Source organism: Pleurodeles waltl, chromosome 4_2 (assembly GCF_031143425.1).
Source record: "Pleurodeles waltl isolate 20211129_DDA chromosome 4_2, aPleWal1.hap1.20221129, whole genome shotgun sequence".
NCBI lineage: Eukaryota > Metazoa > Chordata > Amphibia > Caudata > Salamandridae > Pleurodeles > Pleurodeles waltl.
In genome coordinates this window covers 806,043,792-806,058,159 of record NC_090443.1, presented here as the reverse complement: position 1 = coordinate 806,058,159, position 14,368 = coordinate 806,043,792, and the positions used below count along the sequence as shown (strand labels likewise).

The following is a 14,368-nucleotide window of genomic DNA, read 5'->3' as shown; positions in this document are numbered from 1 at the left end:
TCTAAGAGATGCAATAGCTATTAGGAAGGCTACTTTCCAGGTTAAGTATTGCATTTTACAAGAGTGCATGGGTTCAAATGGTGGACCCATGAGTAGTGTTAATACAATATTGAGGTACCATGAGGGAACTGGTGGTGTTCTTGGGGGTAGGATTCTCTCTAGACCCTCCATAAATGCTTTGATGACTGGGATTCTAAAGAGTGATTTTGAATGTGTAATCTGCAGATAGGCAGATATTGCTGTGAGATGTATTTTAATGGACGAAAAAGCTAGATTTGATTTTTGTAAGTGTAATAAGTAGCTTACAATGTTTTTTGCGGACGCATGTAGTGGTTGAATTTGATTATTATGGCAGTAATAAACAAATCTTTTCCATTTATTTGTGTAACAATGTCTTGTAGTAGGTTTTCTTGCTTGTATAATGACCTCCATACATTCTTGTGTAAGGTCTAAATGTCCAAATTCTAAGATTTCAGGAGCCAGATTGCTAGACTGAGCGATGCTGGATTCGGGTGTCTGATCTGTTGTTTGTGTTAGGTTAACAGATCTGGTCTGTTTGGTAGTTTGATATGAGGTACTACTGACAGATCTAGTAGTGTTGTGTACCATGGCTGGCGAGCCCAGGTTGGTGCTATTAGTATTAGTTTGAGTTTGTTTTGACTCAATTTGTTTACTAGATATGGAAGGAGTGGGAGAGGGGGAAAAGCATAAGCAAATATCCCTGACCAACTCATCCATAACGCATTGCCCTTGGAGTGAGGGTGTGGATACCTGGACGCGAAGTTTTGGCATTTTGCGTTTTCTTTTGTTGCAAATAGGTCTATTCGTGGTGTTCCCCAGCTTTGAAAGTAAGTTTGTAGTATCTGGGGATGAATTTCCCATTCGTGGGTTTGTTGGTGATCTCGACTGAGATTGTCGGCTAACTGGTTTTGAATTCCTGGGATGTACTGTGCTATTAGGCGAATGGGATTGTGAATCGCCCAATGCCAAATCTTTTGTGCTAAGAGACACCGCTGTGATGAGTGTGTCCCTCCCTGTTTGTTTAAGTAATACATTGTTGTCATATTGTCTGTTTTGACAAGAATGTGTTTGTGGGCTATTAACGGTTGAAATGCTTTCAATGTTAGAAATACTGCTAGTAGTTCCAGATGATTTATATAAAGTTGGCTTTGTTGAGCGTCCCATTGTCCCTGTATGGTGTGCTGGTTGAGGTGTGCTCCCCCACCCTACCATGGAAGCATCTGTTGTGATCACGTATTGAGGCACAGGGTCTTGGAATGGCCGCCCTTGGTTTAAATTTATAGGATTCCACCATTGAAGCGAGGAGTGTGTTTGGCGGTCTATCAACACTAGATCTTGAAGTTGACCCTGTGCTTGTGTCCATTGTGTTGCTAGGCACTGTTGTAAGGGCCGCATGTGTAGTCTTGCGTTTGGGACAATGGCTATGCATGAAGACATCATGCCTAGAAACCTCACTGGATAGTGTTGGTTTGGGTGCATGTTTAGTATTACATTTTGGAATGCTTGTACCCTTTGTGGACTTGGAGTGGCAATCCCTTTGTGTGTTGATTGTTGCTCCTAAGTATTGTTTTTATTGACATGGTTGTAGATGTGATTTTTGGTAGCTTATAGAGAACCCTAGCTTGTGAAGGCTTTCTATGACGTATTTTGTGTGTTGAAGACACTGTTGCTGAGTGTTGGTTTTTATTAACCAATCGTCTAAGTAAGGGAATACGTGCATGTGCTGCCTCCTGATATGAGCAGCTACTACCGCAAGGCATTTTGTGAATACTCTTGGTGCTGTTGTTATCCCGAACGGTAACACTTTGATTTGGTAATGTACGCCTTGGATTACAAACCTTAAGTATTTCCTGTGGGAAGAATGTATGGGTATGTGGAAGTAAGCATCCTTGAGATCTAATGTTGACATGTAGTCCTGTTGTTTGAGCAAGGGAATCACGTCTTGAAGTGTCACCATGTGAAAGTGATCTGATTTGATGTAAAGATTTAGTGTTCTGAGGTCTAATATGGGTCTCAGTGTTTTGTCCTTTTTTGGAATTAGGAAATACAGGGAGTAAACACCTGTTCCTTTTTGATGGTTGGGTACTAGTTCTATTGCTTCTTTTTGTAACAACGCTTGGACTTCTAGTTGTAACAGATCTAAGTGCTGTTTGGACATGTTGTGTGCTCTTGGAGGCACATTTGGTGGTATTTGTAGGAATTCTATGCAATAACCATGTTGGATAATGGCTAGGACCCACGAGTCCGTAGTTATGTGTTTCCAATTTTGGTAGTAATCTGTGAGTCTCCCCCCCACTGGTGTTGTGTGTTGGGGGTTTGTGACGTTGGAGTCACTGTTTAGTTTGTGGGGTTTTTGGGCTTTGGAATTTTCCTCTTGTTTTAGGGAACTGTCCACCCCTATATTGTCCCCGAAAGCCTCCTCTTTGGTATTGGCCCTGGTATGTGGGTCTGGCCTGTGAGGTAGAAGGCTCTGTGGTTTGGGCCCGAAATCCCCCTCTAAAGTGTGGCTTCCTAAAAGTGCCTCTGCTCTGTGGGGAGTAGAGCGCGCCCATGGCTTTGGCCGTGTCAGTGTCTTTCTTTAGTTTGTCTATTGCTGTATCCACCTCCGGCCCAAACAATTGTTGTCAGTTGAAAGGCATATTCAGCACAGCCTGCTGGATCTCTGGCTTAAATCCGGAGGTACGAGCCACGCTTGTCTCCGAATGGTGACCGCCGTGTTTACTGTTCTGGCCGCCGTGTCTGCCGAGTCCATAGCCGACCTTATTTGATTGTTGGAGATGGTTTGGCCCTCCTCTACAACCTGTGGGGCGCGCTTCTGGAACTCTTTTGGAAGGTGTTCAATGAAATGTTGCATTTTGTCCCAGTGTGCCCTGTCGTATCTTGCCAATAGAGCCTGCGAATTGGCAATTCGCCATTGATTGGCTGCCTGTGCTGCCTCCCTTTTTCCTCCAGCATCTAATTTCCGACTTTCTTTGTCGGGTGGTGGTGCGTCCCCAGAAGTTTGTGAGTTTGCCCTTTTCCGGGCTGCTCTCACTACCACTGAATCAGGAGTCAGCTGTTGCATAATGTACACAGGGTCTGTAGGGGGAGGTTTATATTTCTTTTCCACCCTAGGTGTGATGGCTCTGCTCTTGACTGGGTCTTGAAACACCTGTTTGGTATGTTTTAACATGCCTGGTAACATTGGCAAACTTTGATATTGGTTGTGTGTTGATGACAGGGTATTGAATAAGAAGTCATCTTCTATAGGTTCTGAATGCAATGCTACGTTATGAAAAGTAGCTGCCCTGGAAACCACCTGCATGTAAGCAGTACTGTCTTCTGGTGGTGATGGCCTTGCCGGGTAGCAATCCGGACTATTATCAGAGACTGGTGCATCGTACAGATCCCATGCATCTGGGTCATCTTGGCTCATCCCTGTGTGCGTTGGGGACTGCACCATTGGGGGTGTTGCTAATGGGGACAGATGTGGTGAGGGCGGTGGCGATGGCTGTGGAGAAAACTGTGGTGGTGTTTTTTCTTTAGCCACTTTTGCTTTTGGCTGCATTTCCGCCTCATGGAATGCGAGCTTCCGCTTCATCTTAATTGGAGGAAGTGTACTTATTTTCCCCGTGTCTTTCAGTATATGGAGCCTCCTCTGGGTATGGTCTGGCTCTCCCAACCCCAGTTCTTGTTCAAACCTGTGGCCTTGTAATTGTGAGGAAAGGCCCTGTTCGTCCGTATAGGAGCTTTGTTTCGGCTCCGAGGCTGGGTGTTTCGGCACCGATCCTTTTCAGCAGTCTTTTTCGGCTCCGAAGAAACCTTTTTGGATTTCGGGGTGCCGATTTCTCGGTGCCGGATCTGGTTGGAGCCGGTATCTCGGTGCCGAGTATATTCGGTGCCGGTATCTCCACCGGAGTCAGATGTCTTTGGCTGCTGTGAGGCCTTTTTCGGTGCATATGCTTGGTCACCGTGCTTTCGGGTAAAGCCATGGCCTGTCAGCGGTGGCGTCCCCTGGGCCTTCATGATTTTCGAGTGAGTTTTTGTCTGGGCTGGTTTACTCACGGTTTGTTGCCTCGTCGGCTGCTCACTCTCGGGCTCGTCCGAGTCCGAATCTGGAATGGAGAATGTTTCCTCTTCTTCAACATCGGTGTGCCCGGCCGGTGTCGACGCCATTTGAAGTCTTCGAGCTCTCCGGTCCCGCAGCGTCTTCTTCGACCGAAATTCCCGACAGGCCTTGCACGTATCCTCTTTGTGTTCGGGGGACAAACACAAATTACAGACCAAATGTTGGTCTGTATAAGGATACTTAGCGTGGCATTTGGGGCAGAAGCGGAATGGGGTCCGTTCCATGAGCCTCGAAGACGCACTCGGTCGGGCCGACCAGGCCCCGTCGAGGAGTGGAAGCCCCAAAGGGCTGCCGGAGCTCTTCTTTTCTTCGGTGTCGATGTGCTATCACTAACCCGATACCGAGCGCAAACAATACCGTTGAATTTTCCGATTGTTAACTAACTTTTCCGAACCGAAACACGGAGCGAAGAGGAACACGTCCGAACCCGATGGCAGAAAAAAAACAATCTAAGATGGAGTCGACGCCCATGCGCAATGGAGCCGAAAGGGAGGAGTCCCTCGGTCTCGTGACTCAAAAAGACTTCTTCAAAGAAAAACAACTTGTAACACTCCGAACCCAACACTAGATGGCAGGATAATGCACAGCATGTGTATCTGCAGCTACACATGCCATCGAACATATATATATATATATATATATATATATATATATATATATCTTCAATATATAGATATAAAGAATACAAAATGAGTACTTGAATGATATATTGCTATATTGTCACCGAGGGGATCTGGTGACAGCATAATCTATAAAGTTAAAGAATTGTAAATACCACCAGCACGCGAGATACTAATACAATATCATGCTACTGATGCAATTCATAACGTATATCTTAGAATACATATTTATTTTAGGGCAGTTGCCTCGGAAAGACTGCCACTGTCAAACAGAGAATGTTTATTGAAAACAATAAGAAAAAGCGATTTGGCTGATGTCTGTAGCAAAAAAAGAAGAAAAATACTTCTGCACTTAACTAGGTAGAATTTTAAAAGGAACATTATATATGCTTTCTTAAAAAAAGGCCCAGCAGTTCTTAGTTAAAAAAAAAAAAAAAAAAAAAAGACGGTTGAAATTCTACAATACCTAGGTTTTATTTACCTTTCATTAATAGAACATTCATACAGCTCTCAAGGGCTCTTTGGCGTGGTCAGTATACGACGATTGCTGAAATATATGGAAAATATTGGGCGGATCCTAAGAAAAAGACCTTTTAATACGACTGCATTTTTGCAGTAAGAGCAGACAAACATGATATACATTAGTTATAAATTAGTACTTCGCTGCGTAGTCATCAGGGACTAGGCAAGACTGCTACAGCTAACCAAGTGCACGGTCACCGAACAGGAGAAGGAGAACCTTTTGGGAACGCTGAAAGAACACCCAGTTCTGAGGCCTTGCTCCGTCACTCCTCAGGAGGAAATATGTAAAAAGCGAAACGGCCCTTCCAAGCGCCTCGCACGTGAACAGCCTCCTCAAGCTGCCGTCATGGGACATTGGTGTATCTCAAAAGAGGCTCACAGTGATCAGTGTTGTACTCCTAGGGCTAGGGCCTGTGATTATAATGCATGGCTCTGTGACTTAACAAGAAATCTGCCAAGACCGTTCTGAAACATATTCTAGCCCCAAAAAAGTCTACAACCATTGCCAAGAGTACCCTTCCAATCATTTATATGCACAAAGAACAAACCATTCTTGGAGCTTCTGGTATTTGGGGGTGAACTTGTCCTCCCTTATATTCCCCCATGACAAACACTAGGGGCCTGATTTACAGTTTTGCGGATGGGGTTACACCGTCACAAATGTGACAAGTATCACATCTGTTGCGTTACGATTTCCCTAGAATATAATGTAATTGTAATACAACGGACGGCATATTCGTCACTTTTGTGACGGAATAACCCCATCCGTTAAACTATATCAGGTCCTCGGTTTTTAAAAATATACAGACTAAATAGCCATGAAACACTGATTCTCCAGTGACGTTGATCTTTTCTACTTATACTTCCAAAAAGCGGGCGGGGTGGGGTGTTCGTCTGTTCCTAGTTTTAATTTTAGGATTGAAGTAATCATCTCCTGGGGCAATTTAAACGGGTGGAAAAGTGACATCAAAACTAGAAATCGACATAAAACATTGAGGTGCTTTATTTTCAACTCAAGTAATAGGTACATAGGAAAAATGTTGTGGAAATAGTCAGAATATAATGCAGCTCACCTCTACAAAGTCAGAGATTCACCTTGTCAAAACGTTCTGTTTAATTTGTGAAGTTATCCTGAAAGATGAGAAGGTAAAATACAACATAAGTTAATAAAGAATGATAAAATGCAAGCAAGTATGCAATCTATTTAATATACATTCAAAAGAGCAGAGTAATTCACACCTGAAGGAGCTGCCCATTCACAAATGGGGACAATTAAAATTCCTAATCCACACTTTCAAGGCACTACACAGCACTGGCCCAGCAAACCTTAATCACATCTGCTTCCACAAACCTTAAAGACACATCCAATTGTCCAGGCTCCTACTTGCACAAATCCCACGCATATGAAAATACAGTTCCGGTGGTCGAGCCTTCTTCTACAGGTCTCTTAAAGCATGGGACAACCTGGAGGTGCACATAAGAGTCTCCTCCTCACTTCTTGGATTACGCATTACACTCAAGACCTGGCTTTTTGAGTAGTCCCACTAGGCCTACCTAGACTTACAACTGCTCAGCACCAGGATACCCTCCCGGGCGAGAGTGCGCTGTACAAATCTGCATAACATATCACTGATTTTCAAATACTAGACCACAATAAGAAATTACTCACTGTGGAAAAGAGGTTGCTCATGCAATTGAGGTGTGGTAGCCAGGGCGGTACTGGGAACCAGAGTAAGACCTGGCAAAAATTCTCAAACCAGCCCGGTTTCCTTCTATTCACTTTCTTTCACCTCTCACTGCTCTCCCTCTTCATCTCCCTTCCTCTTCTTCTTCATCTCTCAAAGCCCTCTGTACCTGCTGCAATTAGCCACCCGAGCTGGGGGAAAGTGACCGAGGTACCAGCAGTGGCCCTGGGCTTTGAAAAGTGGTCTCCAATGGCTCCCGTCTACCAGGGAAATGCCAGATGGAATTTGTGCATGTGGGGAATTGCAGTTTTACTAGTGAGAGGTTGCATTTGTATTGTGTACTGTATGAACTAGGAGACAGCTCTAGGTGCTGCTGCACATCTATTGCATCTGAAGGGAGGACACTTTTAAAGGAGGGAGTTGTAGGTCAAAGTTTTGTTCCACAATACAATGCGGTCACCATTGTCATCTCGGCTCATCTCGCCATAAATTCTTGAAAATTTCCAATGAAGCTTCTTGCCGATAGACACTCTGGACATAACTACACTGGAGTATATTTGGCATCAACTTGCATGCTTGACTGTATCAGCACACCAAGTAGGCATGTGGAGAGGAAACGAGAGAGCAAAGAATAACGTGTGCATAACGTTTGATCTTATTAAGTCCTAGCATTAACTCAGGGGCAGAGGGTCGGTTCTACGGAATCTGCAGGAAAATGATATATCCACCAAAATTATGTTATAAAGGTAAAACTTTTTCTTGTGATTGACATCTTCCCACAGATTCCTCACATGAAGAATTTGCCCTGAAGCAATAAAGCTGTGCCTGAGACACTACGTAATCTTTCTTGGCAAAAGTGGGAAGAGATGACCAAGTAGCTGCTCGGAAGCAGTCAGCAAGCGGGACACATCAGGAGAAAGCTGTGGAGGCAGCCCTTGCTCTAGTAAAGTGGGCACTAATGTTCTCAGGAAGTTCGTACATGGCCAAGGCATAGAAGATATGGCCTTGCCCTTCCCAACTCTGATAAAACCAACAAAGAGCTTATTATCCATCCTGTCCTGATGAGTCCAGTCTATGAACTCCTCATTGAACTAATGTGGAGGAGGGAAGAAACATTATAGAGAAATAGTCTAAGGCATAGGAAATGCAGACGCAACCTTCTGTAAGAAGGATGGGCAGGTGCAAAGAATCAATACACCCAAGTAAAAAACTTTAAATGGTGAACAGACTGTTAAAGCTTGTAGTTTTCCAATCCTACAAGTTGAAGTCATTGCCACTAAGAGTAATAATAAGAAGCAGAACTGCGAAACTGCATCAGCTCAAACTGTGAAGTCATTAAGAAAGCCAAAAAAACAAAATTAGGGATGCCGAGGTTGCATCCCAGCTTTGACATATGGGACCTGATCGGTATCTCCAAGACAGGGGATCTCTTGTCACACGGTGGAGTCCTTTCATTTTTGGATTAGCAAAGGGAATATGACCTTGCACCCTTGGAAACGTTTCCGTATTTGCAGGTGCAAAACATGCTCCAGGCAGCAATCCCCAAGGGTGAGGACCTTCCAGAATCCTCCCCTACTACTGGATGAATTCATGAGCCGTAAGACGATTTCCCTCACATAAGAAATGACTCAATAATTCCCCAAATACCTTCCGCCATCTACGCCAAAGATGGAAGACTGACCTTAAAGGTTCCAATCGTACTGAGAAACAAACAAAGGGAAGAACCAAACAGAGAACACTTTTTAAAAATCTGTTACTAATGAGGAAAACAGGGAAGACTGATAAGGCAAAGACATGAAGGCAGATAGATTATTTTTTTAGAACTGTAGCCACCACTAGACTCTGCTGTGCAAGGGATATGGCAATTGCAAGACATTGGAAAGGCAATACTGAAAGGAGGTGATGCCCTCTGACAAGCACCACTGGACAAACTTAGCACAGCTACCTGCGTAGATAGAATTGGTAGGGGAGCTGGAGTCTTCCTGGCCACCAAGATAACAAACAACTTTGTCAGAGAGACAAAATGACTTCAACTGGTACCACTTATCTCAAAGCATGAGGTGGTAGCATTTGGGATTTTGAGGAAAAAAAACACATGACCATTCTGCTGCAAACAGAGGTCCGCTCTGCACAGGAAACGATGTGAGGGGCCGAGTGTCAGACTGGCAAACAAGAGATTCTCCAATCCCAGGATGGTGCAATCAAAACCATCTGTGCTTCAGCCTACTGCAGTTTCCAAAATACTTTTGACAGAAGCGGATTTGGTGGAAATGCATACAGAAAGCCCAGAGACTGGTTGAAACAGATGGCATCCCCCTGGGAACCATTCAGAGATAAGTGAAAGGAAGAGAAATGAAGATACTTCCTGGTCTGGGATATTGCAAAGAGATCCACAAATTAAAACATTCTCTGAAGAAGCTCACCAATATCACTTTGGGTTGCATCTCTCACTTGTCCTTCTACAGCAAATGCAATTTAGTGCATTAGCCATTAGACAGACAGCCTGAGAGGCATGTTGCTACTTGGAAAACTCACTGCCGCAGAGCAGGCTTACACAGGTGAATTACTCCCCTATATAAGGCCCACAACATCACTTCAAATCCCCTGTCGGTTGACATAAAGGCCTATAGTTGTGTTATCGGTCAAAATCTGGATGTGCTTCCTGAGATGGAAGGAATAAATACCGTTGTGGCAAGACAGCCATCCTGCAGCTTCAGCACATTTATGTGCACACTGCTCCGATGCAGACAAAATGCTCTGTGCTTTCATGTCAGCTAGATGGGCACCCCATGGAGGAGGTGTTCATGAACATGTTCTCTTGATGAACCATCACAAAATTAGATAGGTCCTTCCATGAGAGAACCTTCAACTCTCATGAGGAGGAAAAGCCTTCATAGGGGTTGTGTCCAGTATTGATTCTATAAAGTTTAGCCTCTATGAGTGAGATGTGGGAATCTAGGCCTTGAAGTTACAGCCCAAGTTGTAGAGAACAGTCATCATCTACTGAAGGTGTTCTTTGACCACCTCAGAGACTCTGGTTTCTCTAACAAGTAAACCAACTACGGAAATACATGGACTTCCGAATGTCACAGAGAAGCTGCACATGATAGGATGACTGACATAATTTCAAGTCTAATCAATTCTCAATTTGTAATTGCACACCAAGAATAAACCCCAAGGGACTGACTTTTATTAAGAGGCATGGAGATAGTTTTAATAGCACTCTGGATCCCTTGTTTATCGAGCATCATTTATCTTGCAATCACTCACAGTGAGGTAGATTATGCCCTCACTCTACTACCTAATCAGGGTCGAAACGGAAAGCCTATGATGGAAGCATGCCACAGAAGTGTGTGTGCAAGGCTTTTACGTTAATTTTTATAATTATGTTCTGTTAAGGCGGAGATGTTTTAGTCATATTCTTTTGTGTGGCTGAAGCCACTACCATTGCCAACGACTAAATCAAGACACATGGGGTATTTGTGAGCCTCAATGGTAGAACTGTGAACTTAAAGTGCTGGGATTCAACCATGACCCTCGGGAAACATCTATGGGCGAAAGAATCAGAAGATCATGCCAACAATGCAATCCAGCTTTCCAAAATCAGGGACTGTAGTGCTTGGCTCAAGGTCAGCACCTTGAAAATGTCTTGCCGAATAAACAAACTCAGATGGCAAGATCCAGGAAGGGTATTCAATCTTCATCCTTCTTGGGGGACAAGGTAAGATGGGGAATATAATCATGTGCCACAGCCCTTCTAGAGGTTCCAGCTGTATAGCACCTTTGTTCCTTACACTTCCAAAACTGAAACGTGATGTAGACCACATTTTGGTGGAAGGAAGGTGGTCCAAAGGAAGGGACAGGAAATGAAGGGCATAGTGCTTGCATATTGCCAGTGATCCCAGGTAAAAAAAACTGGAGACTTTCCCTCTTCATGTAAGATAATGTCTTGCATAGGAAAACGAGAGGGGTTTGACGCAGAGCTGGCAGAGGTTTGTAGAGACTGCAACTGTTGCTTTCATCCTCTAATCATTCTGCCCTAAAAGAGGGTCATAGTTTGGTGTATTTGGACAGGCTAAGAAGATTGCCTCTCCTGTCTCTCGAAGGACTGTACTGCCCTGGAGGACTGGAGAAGAAATAGAAGGCATCGAAATTCCTAGAAAACCTTACCCTTCTAAAAGCACTATGCTCCAACCCTCATTCCATCATCACAGGTAAGCACCACATATGGAGCAATCAAGAGAAATAAAGTACTCTTTAAGGATATTAAACTGTATGCTAACTCGATCCCAGAACCCCCATCCCACCATTAGCTGACAGATGCAATGCTAGCAACTTCTTTTTCACAGACAAAATCAGATCCAAATATAACTATCATGCACACCATTACAGATACTCAGCAGCCACATCACGAAGTAGTCATCCTTCAACACTATCTTTGCACAGATCTCTCCATAATGCTCAAATCACTCAAAGCCACCTCCTATAAAGATTGACTGCTTTCCTCTTCCATCATCAATTGTCTGCAAGGAGAAGCCTTCACACTCATCTTCCACACTGCCAACACCTCGTTAACAAGGACACACAAAACCGTACAGATCGTCCGCCTACTAAAAAAGCCTACATTTGATACAACAGCTGTTTCCAACTCTTACAGCTCACCTCATTTGTTGGGGAAGTGGGTGGGAAAAATCACGGAGACAACAGTTGTCACCCAGCTACAGAGGCATATCAGCAAGAACAGTGTAGTTCAAGATTATCAATCAGGGTTTAGGTCAGACGGATTTAAACTGCCATGTTCCAAGTAGTCAACAATGCCCTCCTGCCTCAATGAAAAAAAGCTGTGCCTGGAGGTCCTTCTTAACCCATCCAAAGCTTTTCAGCACTGTTGAACAGCCAGCATGGACTCAAATCCTGAAACCTTACATTGACGTCTTTGGCACAATCTTACAATGGGTCACATCCTTCTTCACCCAGTGAAAGCTACTGACTCCAATAGGAAAGGACTGATCCCAGACTCTCCCAGTCCCCTGCGGAATCCCTCAGGGCTCCTTCCTGTTGCCCATCATTTTCAACTTTCATGATGAACCCTTGGGAGACATCCTTGAGGATCCCATCAAGATCCACCATGCTGTGGGCATTAAGTTGTAAGTCAAAAGCTTCTCAACCAACAACTCACACAGAGACTCAAAGTCTACCTCAGTCACATCCAAAGCTCCAATCTGCCAACAATACCAAACCCTGATTCAGTCACAGCTCTGCTATTGAAACATAAGAGGCTTCACATCTCAAGGGACAGAACATTCCAAATACCTCAGATTCCAATTCAACTTGAACCTCTCAAAGAACATAATGCCAAGAAGACCAAAACTGCTTGGTTCCAACTTAGTCTCCTGCAAAAAGTGAAACCTTTTCTCCTAGGAGAAGAATGCAGGATGACCATTCAAACACTAGTGCTCTCACACCTAAATGGAAGCAATGCCTGAGCAATGGCATTGCAGAGACCACCTTTGCTCCACTGAAAGACATCCTTCAGGCGGCATCACAACTCAAAGTGGCTAAAAATCTCAAAGCACACCATCCTTGCTATGAAGCATCACAACTCTGACAAGACCAAGATCCTCATCCTCATCCTGGGACTCTCCACATTAGCCTGGGATGACCCCTGGTGGGCAGCCACCCTTGGCACCCCACTAAACCACGCATGCAACCTTGGTTTCATCCTGGATTCATCACTCACCTTGACCTGCCAAGTCAACTCAGTCTCATCCTCCTGTTTTCACACACTCTGACTTCTCTAGAAGATCTACAAATGGATCCCAAAGGACTGTTGCAGAATGATAACACATGCCCTGGTTACCAGAAAACTCTACTACGGCAATGCCTTCTATGCCGGCACCACCAGAAGAAACTGAAGAAACTACAGCACATCCAAAGTGCCTCCGCTAGACTTATCCTGGATGTCCCCCGCCATGAACACATCACCAGTCACTTTAGAGACCTCCACTGGCTTCCTGTCGAGAAAGGGATCAACTTGGAACTCCTCATCCATGCATACAAGGCCTTCCCCGACTTAACACGCCCCACCTACCTCAACCACCATATCACCTTCTACTCCCCCACCACACCTCTGCTCCACTTAACAGGCACTAGCTACCATATCCTGCATACAGAAGACCTCATCTGGAGGAAGATCCTCCGCCTACCTCACAGCAAAGAGTTGGAACACCTTGCACCTCAATTCAGGAAGGACCTTAAAACTTGGCTTTTCAACTGTAGCACAGAGGACAACCCCCTTGGCCCCCACCCCGTCCAGCCCCTTGAGACCCTTACGGGTGAGTAGTTGTGCTCTATAAATCTCGATTTGATTTGAGAATGGCTCTCCATGCAAGACCCCCAGGTGATCTTCAAGATCAGCTGTATCACTTACAAGGTTCAGACATCGCCAGGATGGAGGCTGAACACTGCAGGAAGGAGAAAACAAGCCTTCTGAGCCTATCCCTCCAGATCTGGATCTACAATATAGGAAGAAACTGAAAACTCACCACATATTTCCCACACCTTCTGCTAACTCTGACTCCCTCTGTTGTCCTATGTGTTCCCCAAGAAGGGCCTGCCCCCTGTACAGCACTCTATTTCTAGCCAGCTAAGTGTGCGCTTTAGAAACACCAAAACATACATACTGTAGTCATGAAACTTTCTTAATTGTTTGCAGAATAAATACGCTGAAGAGGCTACAAGCAGCAAGCAAATTATGGCTTTGTTTTTTTGTAGCGCTCAAGGGAAGAGTGTTTTCTTCCCACATGTACAGCTGCTCTCCATTGTAGGGCATGTCCAGGAGAGTGGCTTGAATATCTATAAAGCTAGTGGAAAGTATCCAAACATGTTGGTGAAGTGTGACAGCAACAGTGGCCACAGAAACTGTATGACACTACAAGATCTGATCAAGGGTGTCCAGGAAGCTATGGACCTTGTCCGAAAATCTCTTTTTCAGGTGGTCCAACAAGTTGTTCACTGTACATTTTGCCAACTTGCACCAGGCATGAATATAGCAGTCTAGGAAGCAGGGGGCATTCATAATACTGAGGGCAAGTATGTCAGAAACAAAGACCTTATTATCCACTGAGTGAAGCTTCTTTTCCATATGGAGGTAATGTGGAGAAGACATTCAGGTTCTGCACCAAGAAAGACATTAATAGAGCCAGACATTCCAATGACACAACAAGAAGTGTGGTGGGTGTGGAGAATACTGGAGACATCTGACTTCTTGTCTTGAGTACTGAACCCAAAAAGGGTTTCACCCATGCAGCCATGACATGATCCAAAAAGCACACCTTGGCATCCCCTTTCAAGTAATCCTCTTGATCTAGCCCACCTTGGTAATGTTCGACAAGCATCGTGTGTTAAAACCT

General features: G+C 44.5%; 1 protein-coding gene across 4 annotated transcripts in view; it reads right to left on the bottom strand.

The window, feature by feature from the left end:
- The window catches only part of GNG12 (G protein subunit gamma 12), a 338,055-nt gene that overhangs the window by 138,802 nt on the left and 184,885 nt on the right, over positions 1–14,368 (bottom strand). For 3 of the 4 annotated variants that reach the window (XM_069232461.1, XM_069232460.1, XM_069232462.1), the window contains exon 2: positions 6,345–6,402. The exons of the other annotated variant lie outside the window; for it this stretch is intronic. The gene's annotated coding sequence lies outside the window, so the exon portion shown is untranslated. The remainder of the gene's footprint in view (positions 1–6,344; positions 6,403–14,368) is intronic. 4 annotated transcript variants of the gene reach the window in all.